Source organism: Octopus sinensis, linkage group LG14, assembly GCF_006345805.1.
Source record: "Octopus sinensis linkage group LG14, ASM634580v1, whole genome shotgun sequence".
In the NCBI taxonomy this organism is placed as follows: domain Eukaryota; kingdom Metazoa; phylum Mollusca; class Cephalopoda; order Octopoda; family Octopodidae; genus Octopus; species Octopus sinensis.
In genome coordinates, this window is record NC_043010.1 from 62,722,586 (window position 1) to 62,750,284 (window position 27,699).

At 40.1% G+C, this 27,699-nt stretch overlaps 1 protein-coding gene and 1 non-coding gene across 3 annotated transcripts in view; both read left to right on the forward strand.

Moving 5' to 3' along the window:
- The window catches only part of LOC115218843 (zinc finger protein 2-like), a 57,134-nt gene that overhangs the window by 6,013 nt on the left and 23,422 nt on the right, over positions 1 to 27,699 (forward strand). The gene's annotated exons all lie outside the window — the stretch shown is intronic.
- Positions 3,490 to 3,561, forward strand: Trnap-agg. Its single transcript has one exon. It is a non-coding gene; the product is annotated as a tRNA-Pro (tRNA).

Here is a 27,699-nt window from a genome sequence, read left to right on the forward strand (position 1 = left end):
GTGAAAAAGTATTACATTTAACAAAGTAATCTGAATGCTAAAGGGTTAAATATTTTTGAACAAAGTGTTATATTTTGGATCGTTATATTAACTATCAAACTGTACCAGAAAATACTTAACTGTGTCAAATAATATTTAACTATATCAGACAAAATCTAATCGTATTACACAATATTTAATAGTCTCAAACAATATGAAACTGTCTTAATACAAAACTTCTATCAAACTTTATTAATCAATATTAAAACTGTATCAAACGATATTTAAAAAGCACCTGTGTTGGGCCACATAAAAAGCATCCAGTACCTACTCTAAGGTGGTTGGCATTAGGAAGAGTATCCAGCCATAGAAACCATACCAAAACAAGCAGTTGGAGTCTGTTGCAACTCTCAGGCTGTCCAGCTCCTGTCAAACTGTCCAACCCATGCCAGCATGGAAAGCTGGTGTTAGAGGATGAGGATGATAATCATATAAAAATTGTATCAAATTATATTAACCCTTTCGTTACCAACCCGGCTGAAACCGGTTCTGGCTGTGTAGTACAAATGTCTTGTTTGCATAAGTTTTGAATTAAAATCTTCCACCAAACCTTAGTCACAATTTATGTTCCTAACACTAGCTGAATGATAACTAAGTTATTTTACTAAATTCTTTGTTATATTTAAAATTAATTGAAAGAAACACAGAGCATCTCAACAGAAATACAGTAACGAAAGGGTTAAAATATATAGTAGAGAAACAATTTTTAACCCTTTTGATACCAACCTGACTGTAACTGCCTCTGGCTCTGAGTACAAATTTCTTGTTTTCATAAGTTTTGAATTAAAATCTTCCACCAAACCTTAGTCACAATTTATGTTCCTAACACTAGTTGAATGATAACGAAGTTACTTTACTAAATTCTTTGTTATATTTAAAATTAATTGAAAGAAACACAGAGCTTCTCAACAGAAATGTAGTAACGAAAGGGTTCAACTTCACCAAACAATGTTAAAACTGCATCAAACAATAGTAAAACTGTATGAAACAATAGGATAACCATTATATTACATATAGTATAATGTAACACAGAAAACATCTCTTCTCTCTCGACTACCAACCTACATTTGCACTGAGCACATCTTTTAAGGTTAATACCATCATCTTAGGATTAATATTCCACCCACGTAAAATAGCAAGTTGGCATTCGTCTGTCTTTACGTTCTGAGTTCAAATTCCGCCAAGGTTGACTTTGCCTTTTATCTTTTGAGGGTTGATAAATTAAGTACCAGTAGTGTACTGGGGTTGATCTAATCGACTGGGCTCCTCTCCCAAAATTTCGAGCCTTGTTCCTAGAGTAGAAGCGAATATTCCACACAGGGAAACTGTAACCATCATCCACCCCTTAACCCTTAAGCATTTAATCCGGCCGAATTCAGCTGAAATATTTGACCCATTTCATGTCCACACTGGCCAGATCAGGCCTCTCACACCTACACTACAATGTATGATTAAATTCTAAACAATGTGAATCTGATCTCAATGCAAAAAAGGTTAAAACAACAAGCAGCTCTGCAATGATTTCTTTTCTCATTTTACCTGTTTCAGTCATTTGATTGTGGCCATGCTGGGGCACCGCCTTCAAAGGTTTTAGTCGGAACAAATCAACCCTAGGACTTAGTACTTATTCCATTGAACCCCCTTTTGCTGAACCACTAAGTTATGGGCACATAAACACACCAACACTGGTTGTTAAGCAGTGGTGGGGGGCAAATACAGGCACAAAGACACACACATGCTTATTTTAGTCATTAGACCGTGGCCATGTTGGGGCACCACCGTGAAGAATTTAAGTCAAATGAATTGGCCCCAGGACTTATTGTTTTTTAGCCTGGTACTTATTCTATCAATCTCTTTTGCCAAACTGCTAAGTTTCTGGGATGTAAACACACCAACATTGGTTGTCTAGTGGTGGTAGGGGACAAACGTAGACATAACCATACAGCACTTTGTATGTGCTCATGAAGCAGTTTTAGAGATTGTTATAAAATATTGAATAACACAATTGTTATCCTCCTCCTCCTCATCATCATCATCATTTAGCGTCCATTTGTCCATGCTGGCATGGGTTGGATGGTTTGACCAGGGCTGGTAAGCTGAAGGGTTGCACCAGACTCCAGTCTGATTTGGCATGGTTTCTACAGCCGGTTGCCCTTCCTAATGCCATCCACTCCAAGAGTGCTTTTACGTGCCACTGGCACAGGTGCCTGTTGCATCACACCAGTATCTGCCACGACAGTGATTTGGCTTGATGGGTCTTCCTTCTTAAGCACAACATGTTGCCAAAGGTCTCAGTCATTTGTCATTGACTCAACAAAAGTGTTAGCACACCGGGCAGAATACTTAGCAGTATTTTGTCTGTCTTTACGTTCTGAGTTCAAATTCCGTAAAGGTCGACTTTGCATTTCATCCTTTCTTGGTCGATAAATTAAATACCAGTTGTGTACTGGGGTCAATCTCATCCACTGGCCCCCCCCCCCCCAAATTTTGAGCCCTGTGCCTAGAGTAGTAAAGACTGCGACCTGGTAGAACCGTTAGCATGCTGGGCGAAATGCGCTTAACAGTATTTTGTCTGTCTTTACATTCTGAGTTCAAATTCTGCCAAGGTTGATTTTGCCTTTCATCCTTTCAGGGTCGACATACTGGGGTGGATCTAATCGACTGTCCCCCTCACCCCCAAAAAAATTCGAGCCCTGTGCCTAGAGTAGTAAAGACTGTGACCTGGTAGAACCATTAGCATGCCGAGTGAAATGCGCTTAACAGTATTTTGTCTGTCTTTACGTTCTGAGTTCAAATTCTGCCAAGGTTGACTTTGCCTTTCATCCTTTCAGGGTCGATAAATTAAGTACCAATTGCATATTGGGGTGGATCTAATCGACTGCCCCCCCTCCCCCCAAAATTTCGGGCCTTGTGCCTAGAGTAGAAAAGAATATGGGATAAAAGTGGTTCCAAGTTTGGGCACATGACCTGTAACTTCAGGGGAGTGGTGAGTTGATTACATCGACTGATACTTATTTTATTGACCCTGAAAGGATAAAAGGCGAAGTTGACCTTGGCAGAACTTGAACTCAGAATGTAAAGACTGATGAAAAATTCCACAAAGCATTTTGCCCAGTGTGCTAACAATTCTGCCAGTTCACCACCTCAATATGAGATAATATTAAAACATTATAAGGCAGCGAGCTGGCAGAAATGTTTGCACACCTAGCGAAATGCTTAGTGGTATTTCATCTATCTTTACGTTCTGGGTTCAAATTCCGCCAAGGTCGACTTTGGTTTTCATCCTTTCAGGGTCGATAAATTAAGTACCAGTAGCGTACTGGGGCCGATTTAATCGACTGGCTCCCCCTCCCCCAAAATTTTGGTTCTTGTGCCTAGAGTAGAAATGAATATTAAAACATTATAATTGATTGATACTATTATCAACATTATTTAACATCCATGTTAGTTGGCTCGTTGGTCTAGGGGAATGATTTTCGCTTAGGGTGCGAGAGGTCCCGGGTTCGAATCCCGGACGATCCCATTAATTTTGTCCAACCCATGCTAGCATGGAGAACGGACGTTAAACGACGATGATGATGTTCCATGCTGCAATGGGCAATATCACGCAGTAGAAAAGTTTGGTGATACATACATATATATTTGTGTGTGTGTCTGTGTATGTATATGTATATATATATATATATATATATATATATATATATATATACCGGAGTAAACACATAAATGTGAAACAAGGTGGAAAAAAGAGTACTCAAATACCAGTGGTAGAGTAATATGCTTTATTTAAAGCAGCAGAAAATTCAACAAAACCTATTACTCTGAGTTTCCCGTTCATCCGATGAATGGCAACGGGAAACTCAGAGTAACAGGTTTTGTTGAATTTTCTGCTGCTTTAAATAAAGTATATATACATATATAAGCTTGTTAAGCAGCATCAAACAACTGAGGCAACAACAGATAATATATTAAAGTCACACAGGTGTGTGTGTGTGTGTATATATACACGTGTACACATACACACATGTATGTAGAGAATATCTGCGCGTCAGTATTTGCAAGGCTTGTGCGGAAAAAATGATTAATTTCAATTTTCAAAAGCAGATGCTTTGCAGGAAAAAATAAAAAGAAATGAAAAGCAGAACACTTGAAAATTTCTAAATTTATTTCTGATTGCAAGAATAAATAATAATTCCTTGATATTTGTCTGAAGTAGAAGCCATTGTCAGGTAAATGACATGCGATATATTTCTTACTACCCACAAGGGGCTAAACACAGAGGGGAAAAACAAGGACAGACAAACGGATTAAGTCGATTACATCGACCCCAGTGCATAACTGGTACTTAATTTATCAACCCCGAAAAGATGAAAGGCAAGATCGACCTCGGCAGAATTTGAATTCAGAACGTAGCGGCAGAAGAAATACCTATTTCTTTACTACCCACAAGGGGCTAAACACAGAGGGGACAAACAAGGACAGACAAACGGATTAAGTCGATTACATCGACCCCAGTGCGTAACTGGTACTTAATTTATCAACCCCGAAAGGATGAAAGGCAAAGTCGACCTCGGCGGAATTTGAACCCAGAACGTAACGGCAGACGAAATACGGCTACACATTTCGCCCGGCGTGCTAACGTTTCTGCCACCTCGCCGCCTTTGACATACGATAGAGTGCTTACCTGTGTCAAGGTGGGAGCAATTGGCTCAACAGTTAAGGGTGTTGCACTCACGACCCTAACATTGTGGTTTTGGTCCCTAGTTTGGCGACGTGTTGTGTTCTTGAGCAAAACACTTCATTTCACATTGCTCCAGTCTAGCCAGATGACAAAAATGAGTAGTACCTGTGACGGGCTGGTATCTCACCCAGGAAGGGACTACAGTCACCATAGAAACTGGGAAAAATGGCCCCATGAGTTAATATGACTTGGAAAGGAACTTATTCTTACCTCTGTCAAGGGCAATATTTTGCAGAAGGCCAACAATTTTGAGGGGAGGGGTTAGCTGATACTATTAACTGCAGTATTTGATTGGTTCTCTATTTTGTCAATCCATAAAAATGGATGGTGAAGGCAGTGGCCTAGAGGTTAGGGTGTTGCGCTCATGAGTACAAGGTTGTGGTTTCAACTCCCAGACCAGGCACTTCATGTTGTTCCTGTCCACTCAGCTGTGAATGGGTGACCCTGCAACAGATTTAAGGGGATATGTTGTGAACTTTGGTCGCTTACACATCATGGAAGCTGTGTGACTAGTCCCTGGGATTCAAGACAGTAATGTCTAGGGCTTCAGGGTTCCATGATAATGAAGGATGAAAGGCAAAGGGGCCGATACAGCTTGGCACCTGTGACGTCGCAACTCATTTCTACAGATGAGTGAACTGGAGCAATGTGAAGTAAAGTGTCTTGCTCAAGAACACAGCATGCAGCCCGGTCCAGTATTTGAGCTCACAACCTCATGATCGTAAGCTCGACACCCTAACCACTGAGCCATGTGCATAATGTATATATTTATATATATTCAAATTATTATGCTTATTTATTCACATTATTTTGAATTAATCATGCATTTTCTTGTAGCCTTGAGATTTCAATGACATGATTGTGTACTTTTAAAATGATATTGTAGGGTAGGTGTGAGAGGCCAGACCTAGCTGGTTTGAATACAAAGCAGGTAGAATATTTAGGCCAGATATAACCAGTTTAAATGCTAAAGGGTTGAAAATATTTGGAATCTAGAAGGAAGAATGCATAACCAGGATTAAAAATCTGGCCCCTATGTTGAATAGTCCCCATTTTATGGTATGTATTGGTAACATTGTACTTAATGTAATTTCCCATTATTATTATTCTAACCACCAAGATGGTAAGCTGGCAGAATCGTTAGCACGCTGGATGAATGCTTAGTGGTATTTCACCTGTTGCTACGTTGTGAGTTCAAATTCCACCGAGGTCGACTTTGCCTTTCATCGCACTGGGGTCGATGTAATCGACTTAATCCGTTTGTCTGTCCTTGCTTGTCCCCTCTGTGTTTAGTCCCTTGTAGATAGTAAAGAAATAGGTATTTCGTCTGCCGCTACGTTCTGAGTTCAAATTCCACCGAGGTCGACTTTGCCTTTCATCCTTTCGAGGTCGATAAATTAAGTACCAGTTACACACTGGGGTCCATATAATCGACTTAATCCGTTTGTCTGTCCTTGTTTGTCCTCTCTGTGTTTAGCCCCTTGTAGATAGTAAAGAAATAGGTATTTCGTCTGCCGCTACGTTCTGAGTTCAAATTCCACCGAGGTCGACTTTGCCTTTCATCCTTTCGGGGTCGATAACTTAAGTACCAGTTACGCACTGGGGTGAATATAATCGACTTAATCCGTTTGTCTATCCTTGTTTGTCCTCTCTGTGTTTAGCCCCTTGTGGGTAGTAAAGAAATAGGTATTTCACCTGTTGCTACGTTCTGAGTTCAAATTCCATCAAGGTCGACTTTGCCTTTCATCCTTTTGGGGTTGAGAAAATAAGTATCAGTTGAACACTGGGGTTGATGTAATCGACAACCCCCCACTCTTCCCCAAGTTGCCCTTTTGGCAGAAATTTGAAATAATTATTATTATAATCATCAGTCTTGATCCCACAAACTCTCAATTCTGGTAACAAGTCTTCTTATCCTGGAGGAATTTCTGTCATAAAGGTACCCGTTGTTCTCTCTTTTAGCAGAACAAATCTCAAGAAATGATGTTCTCTTGTGATACCTTTAGTCTCATACACCTTATTCCCAATGGTTTTGTCTCATTATGAACACATTCTTTGTCATATTTACTCACATCAGGTGTGCAGACCAGAATAATTGAATAGTTTTGAATTTCACCAAGTTTGTATGTGTTAAAATTCATTTCTCAAACAATATCTGCTACAACTGGTATAAACTCATTGTCAATAATCTTTCCCTGGTGGTGAACCATCGATTCTCCAAGTCTTGTTTATTCAGAATGGGATGAAAAAAACAAAAAAAGAATGGATAAAAGATTCTACAAAATGTGGAAACTATTCCCATTGCTATCACTTTACGACTTTCCATTCGTATCAGACAAACTCTGACCAGAAACACCAAGCATTGCTAGATTTGCTGCCAATATTGTTCTTTCTGACTAATTTCCTGATGGTTAACAGCATCAATTATTTTCCCTTTAGACAAGACTGGTCTCCAGATCACACCAGGCCTGACAGTTATTTTTAAATAATCAACATTCCTCATCATCACCAACGTTTAACGTCCGCTTTCCATGCTAGCATGGGTTGGACAATTTTGACTGAGGGCTGGCAAACCAGATGGCTGCACCAGGCTCCAATCTAATCTGGCAGAGTTTCTACAGCTGGATGCCCTTCCTAATGCCAACCACTCCGAGAGTGTAGTGGGTACTTTTACGTGCCAGTCGGGCGGTACTGGCAACGACCTCGCTCGAATCTTTTACGCATGCCACCGGCACAGGTGCCAGTAAGGTGATGCTGGTAATGATCATGCTCGAATGGTGTCTTTTATGTGCCACCAGCGCGGAGGCCAGATAGCCGCTCTGGCAATGATCATGCTCGGATGGTGCTCTTAATACCCTACTAGTACGGGGCTCGAGTGCTGGTAAGGCGACTGAAAAATTGCCACAATGTTCTTGTTATCTTCAGTTCTGTTTCTTTGCAGACCTGATGCACCATTTTTACCCCTTTTTATGACAAACTTACCTGAAATTCTCCTGTGTTTTATGAGACAAACTTTCTGTTTTCACCCTTTAGCATTCATATATATTTCTTTTTTCGCCCTTTTCAAACCTAGCCAGGCTCACGGGCCCGGTTTCCTGGTTTCTGTGGCGTATGTGTTCCCCCCCCCCCCACAGCTGGACGGGATGCCAGTCCATCACAGCGTTACTCAAGAAACAGGAAGAGAGAGTGTGAGAAAATTGTGGCAAAAGAGTACAGCAGAGGTCACCACCACCCCCTGCCGGAGCCTTGTGGAGCTTTTGGGTGTTTTCACTCAATTAACACACACAACGCCAAGTCTGGGAATCGAAACCGCGATCCTCCGACCGTGAGTCTGCTGCCCTAACCACTGGACCATTGCGTCTCCACTAGCATTCATATTACTCAAATATAAAGTTTTTTTATTCACATCATTCTGAATTAATCATGCATTATCTCGTAGCTTTTCAATAATGGGATTATTTATGGTCAGAATGACATTGTAGGGTAGGTGTGAGAGGTCAGATGTAGCTAGTTTGAACATAACACAGGTAGAATATTTGGGACCAGATATGGCCAGTTTAAATACCAAAGAATTAAAGCCTTCCCTCTAAATTTCATGTTAATTCACATTCCAGACACCAGCTTAAAACCCTTTTGATGTCAATCTGCCTGAAACTGACCCTTGTTCGATGTTGTAAACCCTCTCTGTTTTAGTGATCTGAATTAAAACTTGCCCTCAAAATTTTATGTTAATCTTTATTCCAAACAGCAGCAATAATGGCAAAATTGATTTACTAAATTCTTCGTTATTTTAAAAATTAATTGAAACCAAAGCACTGTATTTTAACAGAAATATGGTAACGAAAGGGTTAATGACAGTTATTTTACTAAATTCTTCATTATTTTAAAAATTAGTTGAAATAACAGCAAATGTATTTTCAACAGAAATATAGTAACAAAAGAATTAACCAATTTAATATCAACCTGTCTGAGACTGTTCCTGGTTCTGTGATATGCATTTTGGCGATCTTTCGGTACAAGTACCATAACTGCCAATCATAAACCCACATGGGTTTATTTACATTTCTGAAGAAAAAAGAAACCCTTCCCCCCACCCTTAACCTTAACCCTAACCCCCACATATAAAAAAAAAAAAAACTTTACGGAAAGTGACGATCTTCTTCTACAAATGTAAACAAACAGCAACTGGCAGTTATGGTACTTGTACCGAAAGATTGCCAGCATTTTCTGTTTAAAAGTGATCTAAATTAAAATCTTCCATTGAAATCTTGTGTTAATTTATGTTCCTAAGATCAGCTTAATAAAGAACACAATGAGTGTCACCGATAGAATAAGTACTAGGCTTATGAAGAATAAGTCCCATGGTCGTTTTGTTCGCCTAAAGGCAGTGCTCCAGCATGGCCACAGTCAAATTACCAAAACGGGTCAAATTCCGCCGAGGTCGACTTTGCCCTTCATCCTTTTGGGGTCGATAAATTAAGTACCAGTTAAGCACTGGGGTCAATGTAATCGACTTAATCTCCTTGTCTGTCCTTGTGTGTCCTCTCTATGTTTAGCCCCTTGTGGGCAATAAAGAAATAAGGGTTACAGTTAGGGTTAGTCTATATTCAACATCGAGAACAGATCAGTGTGGCGCAGGAGTGGCTGTGTGGTAAGTAGCTTGCTAACCAACCACATGGTTCCGGGTTCAGTCCCACTGCGTGGCATCTTGGGCAAGTGTCTTCTGCTATAGCCTCGGGCCGACCAATGCCTTGTGAGAGGATTTGGTAGACGGAAACTGAAAGAAGCCTGTCGTATATATGTATATATATATATATGTATGTGTGTTTGTTTGTGTGTCTGTGTTTGTCCCCCTAGCATTGCTTGACAACCGATGCAGGTGTGTTTATGTCCCCGTTACTTAGTGGTTTGGCAAAAGAGACCGATAGAATAAGTACTGGGCTTACAAAAAGAATAAGTCCCGGGGTCGAGTTGCTCGATTAAAGGCGGTGCTCCAGCATGGCCGCAGTCAAATGACTGAAACAAGTAAAAGAGTAAAGAGAGTGTGATTGCAGAGTACCAAAAGCATGAGTTCTGCTGGGCTGGACATGTCACAAGGTTCACAGACAGCAGGTGGACTTGTGCAGTCTACGAATGGCATCCAGGTGATCGGGAAAGGCCACATAGAAGGCCTCTACGATGATGGGAAGTTGATCTATTTAAGCAATTTGGGTCAAGGTGGAAAGGAATGGTGCAATCAAAATGGAATTGGAAGTGCATTGTGACCAGTGGTGTTTAACAACTTCTAATACTCTGATCTGATCTATATTGTGATGTTCAATGCAATAATGTTGCTGTTTATGTTTAATTCCTCATTGTTTCTGAGATTTGAGTCATCAATTGTTCTTGGCTCATATGGGTTGGACAGTTCTGTAAATTTACATACTGGCATAATGAATTAAGCTGAGAGCAAAGGTTTTCCTGTGCATAGGTGAGCACTCCTTAGGATTAAGTCAAGCGTGAAATACTTGCTTGAGTGGTATTTAATTAACAATGAGGTTAACGAAAGCCAGTCTGACATATCTCTGGCTTTATGAATACTTTTGCTTTGTTGTTATTGTTTGGTGTGTGTGTGTGTGTGGAGACCTCCTACTACTCCCCCAGTTCTAGTTCTACAGACCTCAAGTATTTTCAGTGACCTACATACAAGGCCTGACACATGGTGTGTCTATGTAAAGTGTATTTTTTTCTTTTTTCTTTTCCTACCTACCTCCCTACTTACCTATCTACCCTATCTCAATTCTTCACTGCCCTTTTAGGGTGGGAATGGGGTTACTTATCTCAGAAAGTTCAAGCAGTTGCTGGAGGGGAGTAGCTAAAGATAAAGAAAAAAAAATCCCTGAGCTTTGTTGCCAATCAAATTCTAGGGTTTTCATTATAATCAGGTGTGTGTGTGTGTGTACTCACATGTGTTACTATTATCATTATTATTTCTGGAGTTAAAACTCCCCTTTCATCCTTTCCTGGGGTCCAGAAAGGAGCACTGGGGTTGATGTAGTCACCTCCTGCCCAGAAACTGCTGGCTTTGTGCTAAAATTATCATCATCATCATCATTGTTTTAGCCTTCAAGTGTCTCTACCCCTCCCCCCTGCTGGCTTGGCAAGCGGGTCAACACTCCACCCCCTTGTGCGAGAGGGGGAACTGGAGCAATGTGAAATGAAGTGTTTTGTTCAAGAACACAATGTGCTGCCCAGTATGGGAATTGAACCCACAATTGAGGGATTGTGAGTGCAAAAGCCTAACCACTAGGCTACATGCCTTTCACTATATAAATATGTCTGTATGTGTGTGTGTATATATATATATACATAGTTGAAATTTACAGAAAAACAAAAGACAAATACAGGTGTATAAACAACAAGCAGGTGTATTAGTTTGGTGCTTGGGAAAGTGAGAAAGTCTTTTGTTTCAAGCCTATGCTCCTCAACAGAGGAACACCAGGAAATAAACAGAGAGAGAGAATAATAAAAGACTTGTGGATTTAGCTGTCAATCATGGTTAGAAAGGGGAGATAATAAAGTACTGGTGATCCCAAAATGAAGGTGCGTGTGTGTGTGTGTATGAGAGTGTGTGCATGTGGATAGGGGCTAGTGACGTGGATGTGTGCAGAGTGGTGTGGGGGTATATGTGTATATATATATTATATATATAGTAGAATAATAAGTCCTTAATACAGAAGAATATATTTGAAAAAATGAGTGGAGATGGCTTTTGGTGGGGATAATTTTTATTTTAAGGATGTTTGCAGTTACTCTGAGTTTCCAGCTTTTCAAACAAGTATGCAAATAAAGAATATAAAAAATAATAAAAGAATATAAAAAGTGAGGAAAGAAGAAAAGGAGAAAAAGAAAAAGGTGAAAAAGAAGGGGAAAAAACATGAAGAAGAGCAAGAGAAAGATGCCAAAAACTAGTTGAAACTGGTTGGGAGAAGAGAGATAAGTCTACCAGGAATAAAGAAAAGAAATACCATAGGAGTGGCCAAAACATGTTGAGTTCTTGTCAAAGGATGACCTTTGTGAATCCTCAGATCTGAGGTCACCTTATTCATCCTTCACAGCTGGCACAGTGTGCCCCCCAACTAATCACATAAACACACACACACACATACATACACATACATCCTTGTATATATACATCCACACCTGCATATACATACCCCACATGCATACATACATTTGCACATACACCCATACACAGACATACACGTCTCCATGTGTACCTACGTACATGTGCACACAAATATACATATACATATATAATTTAGATTGATTTTGGCCATTATCGGCCCAAGCCATGACTAACTCAATAACACCATCTGGAAAAGTCTTTTTATTAATTGTATACGCATACACTACATATCTATACACACATGTATATATATGTATAAAAATACAAAATGGGACAAGAATGCAAAACATTCAAATAGACGACACAAAAAAACGACAGGTCATTCGAAGCCTCTAATCTTCAGTCAAGAACCGGATCATCCTCGCAATTTCGGCTGATTAATCTTGATTATATGTATGTATGTATGTATGTATGTATGTATGTATGTACGTACGTACGTATGCACGCACGCATGCATGCATGCAAGCAAGCAAAACACCTCCTGTCCAATGGATGGTGCTGAGTTGTCAAACATTTAAACCAAATTTTTTTGGGGGGCTCTTAAATATACTGCATTTTGTGGCATTATTTGAAGCCAGCCAGCCTTTTTTTTGTGCAAATTGCATGTGCATTTTTATCACATACGCGTAGTATCGATTGCAACAGCTGATGTACTTGCGCATACAAATGCATGTTCCCACGGCTTTATCGATCGCATTCTCACCTGGAATCGATTTTTGTAATTTTTTCAAGACTTATACACGCCCTCATATCGTTGGTATCTACATAGCAAATTTGAGCGCAATCGGATGGAGGATGCCTGAGATCCTAGAAGACACACACAAACAGTCAGAACGGATTTTATATAATAGATATATACATAGATACATACACATAAATACACACACACACATATACTTTATTAAAAAGCAGCAAAAAATCACAAAAACTGTTACTCAGAGTTTCATGTTCCTGTTCGTCGGACAGTTTTGTTTAGAATGGAGCAGGATAAAGTTATATGCATAAATATACAATTACTTTGATAGATAGACATTTGAAAATGGTTTTGTTTCATTGGTCCTTTCAGCTAATGGTTTTTTCAATAACCATATGCATTAAATAATAAATTGCAGTTTAAAATCATTTTATTATAAAAATTGAAGAAAACCTTTAATCAAAAATAGTTGATGAGGAAGGAAAAAGGCCTGAATACCCAGGGTAAATAATTAGCTGTAAAAATAATAATTAATAAATTAAAAGATGATATGTCCCTTTAAAAAATTTTCACATTATGTTTGTGTGGATGTGTGATTAGGTGGGGGTACACTGTGCCAGCTGTGAAGGGTGAATAAGGTGACCTCAGATCTAAGGATTCTCAAAGGTCATCCTTTGACAAAAACTCAACCTGTTTTGATTACTCCTAAGGTATTTCTTTTTTTTTATTCCTGGTAGACTAATCTCTCTCTTTCTCCCAACCAGTTTCAACTACTTTTTGCCTTCATCATGTTCTTTCTTTCCTTCTTTGCCACCTTTTTCTTCTTCTTTTTTCACACATGCTGTTGTATTTTTTGTATTTTATTATTTTTTATATCATTTTATATCTTTTATTTTTTTATTTTCTATCATTTTTAACATTTGGTATACTTGTAAGAAAAAATCTTTTGCCATATGAGCAACCTTCTAACTCACCCCTCCCCTCAAAATTGTTGGCCTTGTGCCAAAATTAAAAAGAATTATTATTATTATTCCTATTTGTATAATTATTAATTACTAAAGTGCTATCCATTTTATGATGACTAACTTTGCAAATGTACTTTGGTTACCATGGTTAATATCAGAAAATATGGCTGACATACAATCCTAATAATTGAACTTTGAAAATTACTATTTGTAAATCTCTTAACAAGAGATATTCAGCAACAGCACGTGAGAGTAAAGATTATTTGCCAACATAACATGGCAGTCCTGGTTTAGGATGAATGTTGCCTTGTTCGAAAATATAAGGACACAGATTGTGTCACATATCCTGCTGGAGACGAAGTCTCCTGGGGCTAAATTACAGCAACATTCGTCCTAAATCAGGACTGCCATGTTATCTTGGCAAATAATCCTTACTCTAGAGTACTGTTGCTGAATGTCATTCGTTGAGAGATTTACAAATAGTAATTTTTTAATTTTATATATCAGTGACTAGTTGTCACTTTGAAAACTATATATTTGGAACAGGAATTTGGCAATGTCACCTCTAGCTAAACAATTATTCTGAGCGGATGAAGGGAAATAACCTGGGCATCGCGATACACAGATATTGTTTTGAGCTGAGTGGGGGTGCTAAATGCCTTTGCTCGAAAATACAAGGACATAGATCGTGCTGTTTAGCCAGCTGGAGATTATGTCTTCTGGGGCTAAATTACAGCAACATTCGTCCTAAACCAGGACTGCCATGTTATGTTGGCAAACAATCTTTACTTTAATTTAACTTTTATCAATAAATAAGTAAGTGAGCAGAAATCGAACCTGTGAGTGTGTTAAATAATGAGGCACTAAAAGAGAATGACCCTCACCAGACAAAATAAAATATTTTTAATATTTATACAAAATGATGAATACTAATTTCCCGAAGAAAAAACTGTTTCTTATCTTAAAATGTAACGAAATCAAATTTCTTATTTGTACATTGAGTTCAAATGCTAACGAAGTTAACGTTGCCTTTCATCCCTTTGGATTTAGGAGAATAGGTACCAGTTGAGTACTGGGGTTGATATAAACGACTTGCACCCTTCCCTAAAATTTGCTGGCCTTGTGCCAGAATTCAGAAATCAATATTTGCAATTGTTTTTCTAAATTTTAACACCATAATCACAATCTACACCGTTAAAAACCTATCTGTGAAAAGTTTCATTATAAAATTGTGGGTTTTTTTTCCAGAAAGAATGTTAATCATCATCATCATCATCATCATCATCATTTAACATCTGTTTTCCATGATGGTATAAGTTGAACAACTTGACAGGGACAGGTAAAACCAGGGGTCACACCAGCTAGGTGCCCTTCACAATGCCAGCCACTCCACAGAGTGTACTGGGTGCTTTTTATGTGGCACCTTGGTTTTAGGATCTCAATTCTGTTGTGAAGGGCAGGTCTTGAGTACAGCAATGTGCTGTGATGGGGCGTGTGTGTGTGTGTATATATATATATACACACAAATAAAAATAATTTGCAAACTGACAACTCATTTGGAAATGTAAATAAATAACATTTGAAAAAACTTTATAGGCATAGGAGCTGTTGTGTGGTAAGTAGCTTGCTTAAGAACCACATGGTTCCGGGTTGAACCTTGTGGCACCTTGGGCAAGTGTCTTCTACTATAGCCTCAACCAAACCAAAGCCTTGTGAGTGGATTTGGTAGACGGAAACTGAAAGAAGCCCATCGTATATGTGTGTGTGTGTCTTGTGTTTGTCTTGCCACCACTGCCTAACAGCTGCTGTTGGTGTGTTTGTGTCCCTGTAACTTAGCGGTTTGGCAAAAGAGACCACTAGAGTAAGTACCAGGCTTAAAATTGGAGTCAATTCATTCGGCTAAAAAATGTAAGGCAGTGCCCTAGCATGGCCGCAGTCTGATGACTAAAATAAGTAAATAAGAAAAGAGATTTATGCTGTTCAGAAATAATAGCACATCTCTGCAAAATCGCTCTATATCTCTTTTACTCTCTGCCTCTGTGTATACGATGTAAAGCAGGGGTGGGGAAACCCCCACCCACGGGCGCAATTGCACCCACAGGCCGGTATACTTGTATGTACAAAATATAGTAAATTTTTCAATTGTAAAATTTATACAACACTTGAAAGCCTCTTTGTGATATCGGTCGCATTTCCACTACGAATTAAAACGGAGGGACTCGAACAGAAATCGTCCGGTAATTACCTCTCACAAGGCTTTGGTCAGCCCGGGGCTATAGTAGAAGACACTTGCCCAAGGTGTCACACAGTGGGACTGAAACCGGGACCCTGTGGTTGGTAAGCAAGCTACTTACCACACAGCCATTCCTGTGCTTGTGTATTTTTATATTTAAAATTTTTTTCAAGTCCCCTAATCTTGAGCCCTTTAATAGAATCTGATGCATTTCAAGAACTCCAGGATTTCAGTCAGAGGATAACTTCCTCTTCCCTCCCCCAGATCCGGAAGCCCTCAATTACGCTATAAGTGGCACCCTTCACCTCTAATTAAGCCATGAAAATAAAAAAAATACTAAGGGTCCACTTTCGTTTGAGGAGGTCCAGCATGATTATGTTGTAGTAAGTGATGCAAACACTAACATACATGATAGTGATCATCATCATCATCATCATCATCATCATCATCACCACCACACCATCATCATCATCATCACCACCACCATCATCATCATCACTTCACCACCACCACCATCATCATCATCATCACCACCACCATCATCATCATCATCATCACCACCACCATCATCATCATCATCATCCACCACCATCATCATCATCATCACCACCACCATCATCATCATCACCACCACCACCATCATCATCATCACCACCACCACCACCATCATCATCATCATCACCACCACCATCATCATCATCATCATCACCACCACCATCATCATCATCATCACCACCACCACCATCATCATCATCACCACCACCACCATCATCATCATCATCACCACCACCATCATCATCATCACCACCACCACACCATCATCATCATCATCATCATCACCACCACCATCATCATCATCATCACCACCACCATCATCATCATCATCATCACCACCACCACCATCATCATCATCACCACCATCACCATCATCATCATCACCACCACCACCATCATCATCATCATCACCACCATCATCATCATCACCACCACCACCACCATCATCATCATCATCACCACCACCATCATCATCATCATCATCACCACCACCATCATCATCATCATCATCACCACCACCACCATCATCATCATCACCACCGCCACCATCATCATCATCACCACCACCACCATCATCATCATCATCACCACCACCATCATCATCATCACCACCACCACCACCATCATCATCATCATCATCACCACCACCATCATCATCATCATGTCTGCTTTCCATGCTGGCATGGGTTGGACAGGTTGTTGCACTCCAGAAACGTTAAACACGCCAGGCGAAATGCTTAGCGGTATTTCCTCTGCTGTTATGTTCTGAGTTCAAATTCCACCGAGGTCGACTTTGCCTTTCATCCTTTCAGGGTCGATAAATTAAGTACCAGTTACGCACTGGGGTCGATGTAATCGACTTAATACCCATGTCTGTCTTTGTTTGTCCCCTCTGTGTTTAGCCCCTTGTGGATAATAAAGAAATAGGTTGTTGCACTCCAAGTTCCCTCCTAATAGGAATGTCTGCCCTCACTGACACGTGTTTGTGCATTTCATTTTGCCCTGCTTTCTACAGCTTGGTGCCCTTCCTGATGCCAACCCCTTTACTTTATGTGCCAAGAGCATTATAAGCTTAATTTATCAAGTCTATATATGCACATTGTGTTCTTGAACAAGGCCCTTCATTTCACGCTGCTGCGAAAGGATTAACCTTGCGAGAGAATAGCCTTCCGATCAGGAGGGATGTTGGCCTGCTTGCCTAGTCAGTGGGGTGGCATCATTTGAAGGCTAAAACTATGCAAAGCGTATTGTGACCAGTGATGTATAACATCCAATAATCTGGTTGATCACGTGATGTGCATGTTTAGACGAGGTAAACATTAGTGAACAGGGATTAAGGAAACCAAATACAAACAAGGGAGACAACTCAACATTTGAAAGCGTGCCTCTAATTTGTTGTCACTCTGAAATCTCAAATAAAATTGGAAGGAGAGGCAACGTAGTGAAGAGAAGAAAATAAACTGGTATTTCCTTGGGTCAATAATTCTCCATTCATGTCTGGCTTTGTCCTTGTTGAGTGGTCAGCCACAGTCCTGTGTTTGTTCACTCAACAATACATGCTGTGGTCACTCACTACAGTATCTATGGTTGTGGCTAGCAGTGGTGGAGGTAGGTCCATTGTGCTACGTCCATTGCATTGTGGGATAGTTATCTTTCTAATCTAGGGTCAGTTACATTATGGGATCCAGCTATCTCACTAGTTTGTCATCAGTTCTTGTTTAATTCCACAAAGAATTCTTTCTCCAAGTTGTTCTATTTTCGAATGGTACACTGTTGCTATTGTTTACAAAACATCTGTAAGTTATTAAGGCCTGTTTATTTTGTTAATGAAATGTATATGCTGTAGTTGTATGTGTGTGTGTGTGTGTGTGTGTATATATAGGCGTAGGAGTGGCTGTGTGGTAAGTAACTTCCTTACGAACCACATGGTTCCGGGTTCAGTTTTACTGCGTGGCACCTTGGGCAAATGTTTTCTACTATAGCCTCAGGCCGACCAAAGCCTTGTGAGTAGATTTGGTAGACGGAAACTGAAAGAAGCCCATCATATATATATATATATATCATATATATATATATATATTTTATGTATGTGTGTGTGTTTGTGTTTGTCCCCCTCAACATCGCTTTATCACCGATGCTGGTGTGTTTACGTTCCCGTAACTTAGCGGTTCAGCAAAAGAGACTGATAGAATAAGTACTAAGCTTACAAAGAATAAGTCCTGGGGTCGATTTGCTCGACTAAAGGTGGGGCTCCAGCATGGCCACAGTCAAATGACAAACAAATAAAAGAGTAAAAAAAAAGAGTATATATATATTCGCTGGTGTAATACTGATAACAGACTTACATTAACAAAGGGATGTGGGTTCGAGTCACATGCGGGATTGAAAGCCTACATTTTTTATAAGCGCAGGAGTGGCTGTGTGGTAAGTAACTTCCTTACGAACCACATGGTTCCGGGTTCAGTTTTACTGCGTGGCACCTTGGGCAAATGTTTTCTACTATAGCCTCAGGCCGACCAAAGCCTTGTGAGTAGATTTGGTAGACGGAAACTGAAAGAAGCCCGTTGTGTATATATATATATATATAATGTGTGTGTTTGTAAATGGAACCACAGCTCCATTCACTTTGGTGAGGGGGAAAGAAGCATCTTCTTCTAAAAGTGTTTGTTTCCTCTTATTCCTTTCTGTTGAAGAGCATAGACTCGAAATGTAAACGACTTTCCCATTTTTCCTGAGCATCAAACTAATACACTTGCTTGCTCCTACACCTGTTTTCGTGTTTGTTTTTCTATAAATTTAAACTTAATAACAGATATACACAGACATTTGCAATGGCCCCTTTACTGTATATATACATTAGTAACAACCCTCTACTATGTGTGTGTGTGTGTGGATTTGCTGGGCTAGAGAAGATGTGGTCAAGCTAATTAAAATAACAGTTTTCCATCCATACAGGTATGTCTTTGCGGGTGTTTGTGCCACATAAAACACACCTGCACAGGTGCTGAGTCAGTGTACCTGTGTTGGTGGCATGTAGTGCCACATAAAATACACCTGCACAGGTGCTGAGTCAGTGTACCTGTGTTGGTGGCATGTAAAAAGCACTCAGCACACTGTGTTAAGTGGTTGGCATTAGGAAGGGCATCTAGCCGTCGAAACCAAGTCAAAACCATCAAATGGAGTCTGGACAACTCCCTGGCTGGCCATCTCCTTGTCAAGCAGTCCAACCCATGCCAGCATGGAAAACGGACAGTAAACGACGATGATGATGATGATGATGATGAAATGATAATAATGATGGCAATGATTATGGTGATGATAATGACGGTAGTGATGTGGGTGTTGGTGGTGATGATGATGATGGCATAGTTTGGTAATTCTCCCCCTCCTCACCAGTGTTGTATACACTCCTAATGACCCCATACTATAAACATAAGCAAGGACTGTACACAACAAACAAACTGTCAGTCAACTGTTTAGTAAAATTCCCAGTAATTACATATTACCCCTGCTAATTCTCTCTCCTCCTCCCCTTCCTCCTCTTCCTCCTCCTCCTTTGGAAGTTGTATTTGTGGTGGATAAGGTGGTGTAGAGGAGTGTTGGGTGGGATGTATGGTATAGAGGTGGTGGAGGGTGGAGTTGGATGTTTGCTGAAAAGGGTTGGGGGTGTCCCCCTCCTATCCTACTGCTACTGTGGCAATAGTCAGAGTAAGGGAAGTGAAAGAAAGGGGGCTGGGATGGGTAGCTGCATTGAAAGTAAGAGAACCAGACAGATAGGATGGGACTGAGGTGGTGGTGGTGGTGGTGGTGATGCAGGGGTGGGGGTGTTCCTGGTGGTGGTAGTGGTGATGATGCTGGGTGGTGGTGGTGGTGATGCAGGGGTGGGGATGTTCCTGGTGGTGGTAGTGGTGATGATGCTGGGTGGTGGTGGTGGTAGCTATGATAATGTCTCCTCTTAAAAAACTTGGTTTTGAGTTCAGTTCCAGTGCAGGGTCAACCAAGACCTTCTAGATGAGATCTGACAGCCTGTTGTCAAAGGTACAAGGCTACCTGCTACTTGTAGGTCACAGGTTCAAATTCCGGTGAGTGGTAGAAGATTGATGTTGTTGTTGATGGTGGTGATGATGATAGTGGTGGGGGTGGGGGTGGCAGGGATTAAAATCAAACAAAAATGTTTGTCTTTTTTTTTTATCTTTTGCTTTTCTCTGTCATTGGACTGCAGTCATGCTGGGACCCGTGGTGGCCTCCAAGGGTTTAGTCAAACAAGTCAACTTTGCATTTCATCCTTTGTTGTAGTTAAGCACTGAGGTCAATGTAACTGATTTACCCCTCCTCCTTTATTGCCGGCCTTGTGCCAAAACTTGAAATCAGTATTAGAAATTGGCTCTGTTGTCCACTCTTGCAGAATAGTAACCATGGAGAATAGTAACGAAAGGCGGCGAGCTGGCAGAATCGTTAGCACGCCAGGCGAAATGCGTAGCCGTTTTTCGTCTGCCACTACGTTCTGAGTTCAAATTCTGCTGCGGTTGACTTTGCCTTTCATCCTTTCGGGGTCGATTAAATAAGTACCAGTTACACACTGGGGTCAATATAATTGACTAAATCCGTTTGTCTTTTCTTGTTTGTCCCCTCTGTGTCTAGCCCCTTGTAGGTAATAAAGAAATATGAATAGTAACCATGGGGAGGTTTTTCTCTGTTATTTAGTTTTGTTTTCCAAGTTTTCTGTTTCATCTTCATTTGATCCTGTTTTACAACAGACACAGGTGTGACTGTGGGCTTAAGACACCTGTTTCACAACCACCTGGGTTTTAGGTCACGCCCATTGATTTCCACATAGGAGGGTTTGAAGGAAAGACTGTAAAAAAAAGAAAAAGACAAACACCACACCTGATTTTTGAATGTAATTTAAGTCCAGGTATGGATTTTACAATGAAGTTACAATGGGGCCAATTAAGGTTTTGGTTTCACCTGTGATTGGGCAAATGTGCCTGTTGATTGCAGGATATTGTTCAGTTTTTTTTCAGCTCAAATTCTTTAGATGCATCACAACACTCTTTAGGCCATATTGATCCATCCTAGACAATATATAAACCCAAGACGTTAGTGATTTCAACTTGTCCTTATGCCCTAATAGGGGTCATCTTTTATCACAGAATCCCTCTACTTGTTGGTCATACAAAACAATTTTCAGAGTGTGATCATCTTGATTTGAACAATATGTATTATAAATATGTATATATTATATACACACACACACACACACACACACACACACACACACGCAAGCACATAGTTGAAATTTATAGAAAAACAAAAGACGAAGACAGGTGTATGAACAACAAGCAGGTGTATTAGTCTGACACTCCGGAAAATGAAAAGTTCTTTTACGTTTCGAGTCTATGCTCTTCAACAGAGAGGAATAAGAGAAAATAAACAGGGAGAGAATGAAAAAAAAAAAAGCTGTAGATTTAGCAGTCAAGCATGGTGAAAGATTAGAAAAAAAAGTTATGTATATACAATAAGTCTGATATCAGGAATGCCAGAGAGTCAATCCTGGTCCCTGACCATTCTTTCTGGGTGAAGAAAGAAAGTGATCCATTGTTCAATGTTTCAATAGAGAGCATTGATGGGGTTGGAATCACTGACCTCCTCAGGTTATACATCTGATATATATATATATATATATATAGCATCTTGGGCAAGTGTATTCTACTATAACCTCAGGCTGACCAAAGCCTTGTGAGTGGATTTGGTAGATGGAAACTGAAAGAAACCCATCATATATGTATATACATTTGTGTGCCTGTGTTTGTCCCCCCAACATCGCTTGACAACCGATTCTGGTGTGTTCATGTCCCCGTAACCTAGCGGTTCGGCAAAAGAGTCTGATAGAACAAGTGCTAGGCTTACAAAGAATAAGTTCTGGGGTGTACTTGCTTGACTATAGGCAGTGCTCCAGCATGGCCGCAGTCAAATGCCTGAAACAAGTCAAAGAATATAAGGATATAATGCAAAAACGCCCTCCAGACTGTGGAGAGTGAATAAAATAGAAATTAAATTAAAAAAATATATTGTTTCTTATTTCTTTATTTGCCCACAAGGGGCTAAACATAGATGGGACAATCAAGGACAGACAAACGGATTAAGTCGCTTACATTGACCCCAGTGCGTAACTGATACTTAATTTATTGACCCTGAAAAGATGAAAACAAAGTCGACCTCGGCGGAATTTGAACTCAGAACATAACGGCAGACGAAATACCTATTTCTTAACTACCCACAAGGGGCTAAACACAGAGGGGACAAACAAGGACAGACAAAGGGATTAAGTCTATTATATCGACCCCAGTGTGTAACTGGTACTTAATTTATCGACCCCGAAAGGATGAAAGGCAAAGTCAACCTCGGCGGAATTTGAACTCAGAACGTAGCGGCAGAAGAAATACGGCAAAGAATTCCGTCAGGCATGCTAATGTTTCTGCGAGCTCTCTGCCTTAAAAAATATATTGTTTCTGTGTGGCCCAGTGGTTGCGGGTTCCTGCTATGAAGCATCATCCTAGCTGTGAGCAGAATTATAATTAAAGACGAAAAATATGTAGGGCTAAAAGTATTCCTCTGGTCCTTAAAGGGTCCATTGCGGTTCACTTGATATTCCAACAGATCCACAGGTCAGCCACACACTCTTTGCTCTTCAGCAGTGCTTTCTTCCTTTTCTTACAAATCCTTCTTCACATTATACAACCACATCTCACTTCTTACATGCACATATATACACTCACCTGCTTATACACACACATACCCTCACATAATATACACACTTACACATCTCATACAGTTTGTGCCAAGAATCCCCTCATTCTCTGTTGTTCTTTACCACTTCCATTCTCCCCCTCAATACCACCACCACCACCACCACCTACCTACTCTCTCCTTTTCTCTTATCTGTCTGTCTCTGCTCACTCCCCCTCTTTCTTTCTCTATACTCTCTCTTTCTCTCTATAGTCTCTCTCTCTCTCGTTCTCTCTCACCTTGTTATTGGAAAATTTCAGGCCAAGTCTTCCTACCTATAATTATATTATTGTGTGTATGTGTATACCTATGTGTATGTGTGTGTGTGAGGTGAGTGTATGTATGTGTGTATATATGGATGTATTTGTGTGTATATACATATATGTGTGTATGTATGCCTGTATATATATACATATCTGAAGCATGAATGTATGTGTGTGTATATATATATATATATATATATTTATGTGTGTATATATTTATATTTATATGTATATGTATGTGTATGTATATATATATATATATATGTATATATATATATATATATATATATATTACTGTGCATATGGTGTACATGATTGCTGTTGTATTATGTGTATATACATATATGTGTGTATGGCTGTATATATACATATATATATTTATGTGTGTATGTATGTATATATGTATGTATATATATATATATATATATATATATATATATTACTGTGCATATGGTGTACATGTCTGCTGTTGTATTATATGCACATGTAATCTCCCCCCCCCCCAACCACCCATTGTTGCTACTACTATTACATATCACCGCCACCGCCACCACCACTAATACTTCTAATTCTATTGCAGCTTCTGTCTGTCTGTCCGTCCCTCTGTTTTGTCCTAGGAAAGACACAAGAGGGAGAAAAAGAACCCTCCACACCCACCCGCTCACTCACATGGATGCGCGCTCGCGCATACCACACACACATGCACATACACCCGCCTGCACGCACACACACACATGCAAATATCTGTCTGTGTTCCCCCTCCCCCCCTTCTTTCCGACCATCCCTGCCTGGAGGCCAGTTTGGACTGGAGTGAAGTGGTGGGGAGGAGAGGGAGGTGTTGTTGTTGTTTGGAGAGAAGGAAGAGGGTGAGGTAGGCGAAGGTGGTGGTGGTCATGTGGGGAAGGAGGAAAAAAAGTAATATGGTATTAGTGGTGGTGGTGGGAAAGAAGGGAGATGGTGGGCGGTGGTGGAAGGTTGGTGGTGGTGGTGGTAAAGCTGGTAGGAGCTGGTGATGGTGGTGGTGGTGGCCATATTTAAGGTAAGACAAAATTAACAGTAACTGTTTTAGTTTGAAAGAAAAATATGATTTTTTTTTTTGTATAAAGACCCAGGGTGGAAAAAGGGTGGATAGGTAGGTGGGTGGTGTAGTGAGGGTGGGTGGTAGTAGTGATGCTGACACAATCTATATATTTGCTTGTCTCCTCTGTCACCAACCCTCCTCCACCCCACCCCACACCACTGCCATCTGTCTGGCTAGCGTTCTCCATCCCCACCCCATACCGCACATCTTCCTTCCCTGTCTGCATCTGCCCCCCGCCCTCCACCCACTTTCTCTCATCTCCATGTAACCCAGCCATCCATACACTTCCTTCCTCAATGCATCATCATCATCATCATCAGCGGCAGTGGAAGGATGGGAGGTGGAGGTGCACCATCCACTGCCAACCTGATCACAATGTGGCCCAGCATAACCACCACCATCATCATTATCACCACCACCATCATCACCACATTCCCAGTGACACATGACCATCATCATCACCACTGCCATTACCATGTGACTACCACTAGTTACCATGCCACTCCAAGACCACCATCATGCCTCCACCACTTTACTCAATGTCACTAATACCACCACCCACCAGTTAGCATCCTGCTATCATCATCATCATCATCATCATCATCATCATCATCATCATTATTATTATTATTATTGTTGTTATTATCATTATCATCATCATCATTTTTATTAATCATTATTATTATTATTATTATTATTATTGTTATTGTTATTATTATTGTCATTATTATTGTTATTATCATTATTATTTGTTGTTATTAATATTATTATTAAGACTGTAAGCTGGCAGAATTGTTAGAGTGCTTAGCAGCATTTCATCCGTCTTTATGTTCTGAGTTCAAATTCCGCCAAGGTCGACTTTACTTTTCATGCTTTGAGGTCGATAAAATAAGTACCAGTTGAACACTGGGATTGGTGTAATCAACTCATCCCCTCCCTCAAAATTGCTGCCCTTGTGGCAAAATTTGAAAACATTATTATTATTATTATTACAACTTGGCCTTTCATCTCTCTTGGGGGTTGATAAAATTCATACCAGTTGAACACCAAGGTTGAAGTCATTAATTTATTCCTCACCCGGAATTGCTGGCCTTGTGCCAAAATTTGAAATCATTACTATTATTATTGTTGTTGTTGTTGTTGTTATTGAGTGAGAGAGCAGTGCCTGCCATCAAAGTGACACTTGGGTAAAATATACAAAGCCCAGTATACCCATCATGACTACCCGTTTGATAAGGGTACACCAGGCACATTGCATCACAACCATATGTGTGTGACATGGTGATCTCATATCAAGATAAACAACGCATGACCTTGTCGGTGGGGACCCAGTTAGAATTTTCTTCTGGTCGAGTAGCCCATCCTGCCCAAAAGGTCCCTGAATAAGGGTTGTTTAAGGATGTTGAACGAAACTCCCATGTTTCCAGAGGTGAATTATCCAAACCCCAAAGAATTCCTCTCAACACATGGCTATGATGCTCCCCAACTACTTCTACTCATGATCAGGGGTGTACATATCGTCAGCTACGGAGGAACATGCTCAACTGGTTACGGTCAAACAACTGACAAGCAAATCTCTGGTATTGAGCTGAATATTATTATTATTATTATTATTATTATTATTATTATTTGTGGTGGTGGCAGAATTGTTACTGTGCCAGACCAAATGCTTAGTGGCGCTTTGTCTGTCTTTACATTCTGTGTTCAAATTCTGCCAAGGTCAACTTGATCTTTCATCCTTTCAGGGTCAATGAAATAAAAACCAGTTCTGGGGCGCGGTGGGGGAGGGGTCAATATAATCAACTTATTCCTTCCCCTCAAAAGCTAATGGTTCTCTGCCAAAATCTGAAAGATGTCTATTATTATTGTTATCATTATGAAGGCAGTGAACCTGCAGAACTGTTAGTACACTGGACAAAGTGCTTTGTCGCAATTTGGCCATCTGGAAGTTCTGAGTTCAAATTCCGATCAGGTCAACTTACCCTCTTCCCTGAATCTGCTGGCCTTGAGCCAAAATTTGAAACCAGCATCATCATCATCATCATCATCACCATCACCATCATCATTATTTTTTCCAAGGTAGTTGAGGGTGGAGAGAGAAGTGTTGCCTTGTAACAAGTTTGTTGAAAGGTGGGTGAATGTTGGAAGAATGGCCAATGTGAAAGGACCAATTCTGAGTGTGCACCTGTGAGAAATAAAAGAAGGGCTCTTGCCCTGTTGATCAGGCAACCATGGTTTTTCTGGGGTTTTTCAAGAAGACCTTAAAGCGCCTCCCCTATTGGGAGTTTTAATTTGTTCAATTTTTAATTGTTACTTATATTGTGTACACATGGAGAACCCATTGTATTGTCCAGGTTTTGTCTTTTATATTGTTACCTGTCCTTTAATGTTATTTTATGTGAGCCCTTGTGGCTAATAAAAGAATTATTATTATTATTATTATTATTATTAAGGTGGCAAGCTAGTAGAGTCCTTAGCAATTTGGATGTAATGCTTAGCAGTATTTTGCCTGTCATTAGGTTCTAGATTCAAATTTTGCCAAGGTTGACTTCGCCTTTCATCCTTTCAGGGTCACTAAATTAAGTACCTGTGAAACACTAGGGGTCGATGTAATCAACTAACCCCCTCCCCCAAATTTCAGCCCTTGTGCCTGCAGTAGAAAGCTTCCTTACCATCCACGTACTTCCGGGTTCAGTCCCACTGTGTGGCACCTTGGGTGAGTGTCTGCTATTATAACCTCGGTCTGACCAAAGACTTGTGAGTGGATTTGGTAGACAGAAACTGAAAGAAGCCCATCGTATATATGTATATGTGTATATATATATATATATATATATATATATATATATATATATATATATTATATATATATATATGTATATGTCTGTGTTTATTCCCCCACCACCATCTCTTGACAACCGATGTTGGTGTGTTTATGTCCCCGTAACTTAGCGGTTTGGCAAAACAGACTGATAGAATGAGTACTAGTCTTACAAAGAACAAGTCCTGGGGTTGATTTGCTCAACTAAAGGTGGTGCTCCAGCATGGCTGCAGTCAAATGACTGAAACAAAAGAATGAAAGAATTATTATCATCATCATCATCATCAATAGTAGTAGTAGTAGTATATAATTGCCATTTCATTATCAGAAGTCTCTATGTGGTATTCGAC